The sequence below is a fragment of the Mugil cephalus genome, chromosome 2, assembly GCF_022458985.1.
Source record: "Mugil cephalus isolate CIBA_MC_2020 chromosome 2, CIBA_Mcephalus_1.1, whole genome shotgun sequence".
NCBI classification, from domain to species: Eukaryota; Metazoa; Chordata; class Actinopteri; order Mugiliformes; family Mugilidae; genus Mugil; species Mugil cephalus.
In genome coordinates this window covers 14,163,490-14,169,748 of record NC_061771.1, presented here as the reverse complement: position 1 = coordinate 14,169,748, position 6,259 = coordinate 14,163,490, and the positions used below count along the sequence as shown (strand labels likewise).

The 6,259-nt window shown below is 41.4% G+C and overlaps 1 long non-coding RNA gene across 1 annotated transcript; it reads left to right on the top strand.

Moving 5' to 3' along the window:
- The first annotated feature begins 1,128 nt into the window (after positions 1-1,128).
- LOC125004601 lies at positions 1,129-6,088 on the top strand. The gene is made up of 2 exons (XR_007112364.1): positions 1,129-1,193; positions 5,425-6,088. It is a non-coding gene; the product is annotated as an uncharacterized LOC125004601 (long non-coding RNA).
- Positions 6,089-6,259: the final 171 nt, after the last annotated feature.

Genomic DNA, 6,259 nt, shown 5'->3' with positions numbered 1-6,259 from the left:
TGACTGTACCATGTTTATTCGTCAAGTATGGTGGTAACCCCAGGCATTCGAGAGTGTGGCCTCGCAAACTCAAAATTCATCTCAAAAAGGGGGTGAAGTCTGCGTGCGCTAATGAGACCCCCTCCCTCACTGATACGAGACTGCGAGTGACCGAATAACTAGCACACTGGAGTGCTGTTTACTCTTTCCAGACTATTAATTAAAGATAATAGTGATTTGGTCATTTCAACACACATCCATACTCACTCTCAGCAGCGGCAACTAACTTGATCAAAACTGTAACCCACGGTAGTGTGAGAAAGAGAGTGATGCAACATGGTCCTGCTATTTGACATCCTAACCAGGCTTAACAGAGTGGAGTCCTGCTACTGATCTGGTAGATCAGGTTAAATGATGACACACAACCGCTCCACGGCAATATATCATGCCATCTTGATGCAGCAGTAAGCCAAATCAATGTCTAGCGTGGTGCACTCAAGCTGCTGATGTTAGAAAATAACCAGGTGCTGAGGTGCTCTTTAGGTAGGAAGCAATATTAAAGGTCTCCTTGAGAACTGTTTCAAGAGGCAAATTAGTTTCTTTTCCTATAGACCCCTTTTCTGTTCGTAAACATGATGTTTTTTTACTGGGCCTGACTTTGCTGGAGGCGAAACGGTCCACAAGAATATGTTAGTTAAGACCGTGTAGGAATTTGGGTAGACTTGTTTTTGACAATGGAAAAAAATGTGATTATTATTATCATTATTTTTTATCTGTATGGTCACTCGCTCTCCAGGACGCTGAATGTCTTGAACAAGTTAATATCAATTGACATGACCAGATTTACACGTACCTCAAAAAAAATAAAAGCCTGTACACCAGGGGTCAGTACATTTGTCGGAGGGCCAGAATTTTACTGGAAAGTCACCTTGGGGGCCAGACCCTCAAATAAAATTAAATAAAAATATAATTTTGGCTTAACATTATTATTTAATCAACTGAAGGCATTTTTAGCCTTTATGAGTCAGGCCCCTATCACTAATACCACAGTCAACCACCAGGAGTGCTAGAGACACTTTGCCTCAATTCAATTCAAGTAAACTTTATTTATAGAGCACTTGAAAAACAAACACAGCTGAAACAAAGCCTCCATAGGATCATCACTGGCTTCAATACGGTTTCAGGTAGTGGAAGGAAAAGGCCTCTTTACACAGGTAGGCTAAAATAGCACTGTCAAAGGCCATGAAACGAAAAGTTGATGTGAAAACAGATCCTTTAATGACGAATGGACCGAAAAGTACGCATTTAACATGTCAACCTTCAGAAATGCTTTACCTGTTACGTAAGTTACGTAAAAAAAAAAAAAAATAGAAAACAAGAACTGTGTGAAACAAATGCTAATTTAAACATTGCAGTGAGTTTGTCCTCATTAAATAGAGTCATATATGGCGGGGATTACAGTTGTCGTTGCTGTTTTGAGGTGCTGTAATAGTGCCGACCACATAATATTTTTTCCTTTGTCTACAACTTTGGAATCCAATCCCGGGCCTGATCGGATGGTTCAACGGGCCGCCAGTTCATGATCACTCACTAAACATATAAATCCTTAGATGCCCACAACTACGTCCTGGATTGTATTGAACAAGACCTAAGATTGTAAGTTCTCCTTAGTTAGCGCCAAGGTTAGAAAGCAAACCTTTATCTAGCTTGTGTTACTGTGAACAGAACCAACGGCTACATCCTACCAGCGAACTGCACTATCGTGGCAGGCTAGGTAAAGTAGTTATATAGGCTAATGGATGTGCCAATGAAGGCTAACACAGGCTAAGAGGCTAATAAAAAAAAATATTGAAGAATTTTGTGCATGAGTTATATTTAGCTAAATAAATGGAGCTTGGCAAAGCTGCAAATCAAAGGTATATTCTAACTAGCTAAACCTAATTGCTGTTTTTTGATTCTGATTCTGAATTTTCTAGTGGGAGCAAGCAAATGCTAATGTGCAATGGCACACAAACAATTTTGATGAACGCCTCTCATTTCATTGTGTTTAATCACTGGTTTCTACCTTTTGACTCAGAGTAGCAGCTGGTGTGTGATAAAATTTCAGTTTGGAGCTATTGACCATACCTCTCTGATTCTGGCACCCTACAACAGAGCACGGTTACACGTCAATAATGGTAGCTGCTGTGCTTTTTTACCTCCGGTTAACCGCCATGATGTAGCGGTAAAAGGGTCTATTGATATGAGCAGAATTGTAACTGAGACATTCTGACCTCTGACACAACTAGATTTCACCATGACGGGATCAACTGATCAATGACCCCCTCTCTTTGTTGCTGGAACTGCAGGAACATTGTGTTCGAGTCACTGTTTATCTTTAAAGAAAGTCCAAAAAAAAAAAAACAAACAAAAAAAAAGTCTTTGACAAGGTTGTTGCACTTGTTAGACATGAGAAGCAGCTCTGAGTGTTTTGTTCACTGAGCTTTGCTTGCAAGGACATGACCAGTTTGTTGAGGGCTGACGAGGAAGCAGTTACAGAGGATGTCTCAAACAAGGTGCACTTGAGCATCTCCAATAAATCGTATTTCTATCAAACGTGGCATCGTGTGAGATGTGTAAGACAGAGGGATGTCATGTATCCCCTCCCGACAGATAACCTGATAGTCTGTCTGCGTCTGTTCTCTCGTTATCTAATCATGTATCGTGAGTGAGAGTCAAATCCTAATATCTGTGTGTTTTAGAGTTCAATTAATCAGAACCCGGCTTCAGTCAAACACAGTTGGATCAAAGTAACAGTTTGACTGATTGAGGCAATTGTCGTAGTGCACACCATTTCAGTTAATACGGGGTTTGTGTTTTCACCGGCAGGTAGAGGAATGAATGCAATCAACTTCCTCATTCTAGAAGAAAAAAAGTCCTGCTCGTAGGTAAAATATGAGTTTCGCAGATACTTTTCTAATTTATGAAGGTGGAGTGTTTTACGTAAGTGTAGTGCGCTGTATGTTGTGTTTGAACAACAGATTATTCTGTAAGTCTTTGTGTCTCCATCTCAGTTTGCTTCCCTTTTTTTTTTAATGTTTCTCTTTTTTTCTCTGATGAACCATCTGTCGAGATTGATGGTACGTACAGTACTGTACTCTGACCATAATGTGGCAGTCCTTGTATGTGAAAGGGAGAACATTTTTCATTTTTACCAAGATAAAAAATAAATAATTTTTGAGACAATGTTTTATAAAACATTGTAAAAGGATAATTGTGATATGTGACAGATGTCCCTTCAAGATTTCCAGGAAATGTTTGTGAGCAGGTTTTCAAACCACGTGGGGGACTGCCAGTTTGTAGAGGTGGATTTTCATGATCAGTGTAAAGAAGAACCTATATTTGTCAAGTATATTGCATATGTTATTGTATACATGCACATTAAATGATGTTCCAGAAGATGTGCATCCAACCATAGTCAAAAAAATGTAGGCTGTCGAATACATTCTACAGTAAATCCTGCGACCATGAATGTTCAGCAGCATGAAGATTTTAGATGCTGCTGCATCTGGTTCATTTGAGTTTTATGTTTCATTCTTCATTCATGCTGATTTATACTGTTTGCTAAACCTGTTTTCTGGTGGGTTAATGAGACAGACGCGTAATGCCTTAAATGCCTTTTCGGAGGATTTATCCACGTTCAAGGAAAAGAACTGAAATTTGTATTAATAAGTTGAGCCTGCAGTGTATCCATGACCTGATGTAGTACATTTGTTTCATTCCAGCGATGATCAAGAACTCGTGTCACAATCTGCTTTGCTAGCAAACAGGACGCCAGCTAGGGCCCTTTGCTTCTGCAGCCAAAACTGCAGCATCGGTTCGAGCCAACGGCTTCATACAGCCATCGTCCCCACAAGCCTGACATTTTGTATTGATTGCAAGATTGAGCGTTAACATCCTCTGGAATAGAACACACGGACCATGAATGTCATTTGTGTTTGTTTAAATGGGAGAGTCACATCAGTGGACCATAATCAAGGCTCCACATGTGGCGGTGGAGAATTATCAAGTGCTTGTGACAGAGGAGAGTGTATCAGCCTTTGTTTACTTGTTTTGATGTGGGCAGCTTAATACTACATGATCATCACAATGTTTTGATTAAAACCCAAAGTACTATCACTGTGGTGATTACAGAATACTGCTGTCATCTCCGCAGGGGTTTTGCCCACCTCTCTTCTGGCGAAGTGTACGGAGGCATTCAGCCTCTACAGCTGCATTAACATTTCATCAAACCGCGCCGCGCTCAAAGTCTATAAGTACTGCAATCATGTGTCAGGATTACTGGTCTTTTAATCAATGCACGAAGAACGGCTTTTAATGTGCTTTCTTAGTTTTGTTAATGGCCAGATGTTTCATTTTATTAGTATATTTTAAAAATGAATTCTATCTAAAGAATGCCAGGGACACGTTGTGACAATAAGAAGAAACAGAAGCACCTTTAACACTCAATTAATGTTCACCAAGTTAAACATCTGCGATCAAAGAGCCGCTGCTTCTCTTTTTCAACTACTTCAACTTCTCTTTTTAAGCTACTTTACTTTCTCGTGTGCATTAGGAAAGAAAGACAGAAGCATCTTAGTGAACAGCGGTATCTCTTTACTGCACCTAGGAATATGATTTAAAATTGAAGCGTTTTGGATTTTTTTTTTTAACGTACAAGGAGGCGGAGGGAGAGGACAACAATAAACCAAGCACTCTTAGAACACCGTATCTCCGCCGCAAAGATCTATTGCACCGTGTAGCCTACTAAAGGGTTGCAAGCCTGTATGTGTGCATGTGAGTGGTGGAGCGGTCGGAGCTCTCTCACAAAAACACATCAAAGTGAAGCCGAGGCAATGGTAAGGTCTCTGCATCACGCCTGATAAGAGGAAGTTTCCATTAAGTCGCTTTGCCTCACAGGGATTAAAGAAAAATCCCTCTTCTTCCCGCTAAAATGCTTTCCGGACGCTTCCTTCTTTGCCATTCTATCGCCTTTCTGCTGGTGCGCCGTCTTTTACATCGTTTATTGGTGTGGTGACATCTCTTTTTCCGCCACCCCGTCTTTCAACTCAAAGCTCTTTACTCGCTTGCCGCCACTTTTTGATTTTTGTCCCTGGAACAGGTGTGGGAGAGGTATCTCTAACTGACCTGGAGGATGTGCACACAATAACGCTCGCGCTAGTTAAAGTTGAGGTCAGGCAGATGCAGCCTTTACTTAAGAGCTAATTCTCCTCAGGTCAAAGGAGATGCTGATGATTAGCCGCACTGTGCGAAAACCCGGTCTCCTTGATGAGCTCGACTGCGCTGATTTCACCTACGACCTGTCACCTGCACGTACGCGCCCTCAGAAGTTGTGTTTATTCGTGAGAGAGAGCAGAAGCTAGCCTTAAATTAATCTTTAAAAGATGATTTTTTGTGTTGTTCCAGGATGACATATTTCCTGAGACGTTCCCTCACGGAGAATCATCAGACACGTGTGGGAGACACCTGGAGCTCCTCAAAAAAGCCGTGATTAATAGCTCCTTGTTGATCCTTGCCAAGGGTCAGACGTTCACACGGTGCCACTGATCGTGGTCCCAGTTGTGCGGCGGCCTACCCTTTGATCTCCACCATGTACCTGACACGATCCAGTCACGACTGTGCTAGCCATCTGCCCGCAGATTCCTGGTGCGTTTAAAGGAACGGTGCTAACTGATCTTCAGGGAAAATCCCCACGCACCCGTTGCTCGTTGAACGCGATTAGCAAATGAATATCTGAATAAACAGATTCAATAAGTCTGGCCTCAAACTAGGTCTTTGAGATCAGAGTGGCTGGTCCGGTTCCCAGACCAGCAGGATAAATCTGCAAGTGAAAGGTCAGCGTTTTCCCGCATCTGTTCTTGTGGCACATGCTCAAATCTGATATTTAAGATGCGCAATTACAAAACAGAACATATATAGCACAACCTTTCAGGATATTACAGGTCTTTACAATGTGGAGATTTTCGCTACAGAGCAATTATTTTAAGAGTGGGTTCCATGTCCCCGCTAAGCGCTAAATGAATCACTGCTTCACCGCTGCCATTAAATAGTTGGAAAAATAAAATTAAAACTCACAGCTAACCTAATTGTTTTTCTGGGCCGCTCCATCCTGGGACAAAGGGGATTTCAAGTCAGATGATGAGCTCTTCATCTTTATGTCCTTCATTCATTTAACCTGCATGGCTCATTTGGGGAACATTTCACCCATAGTAATTAGATTAAAGGTATAAATCCGTGACTG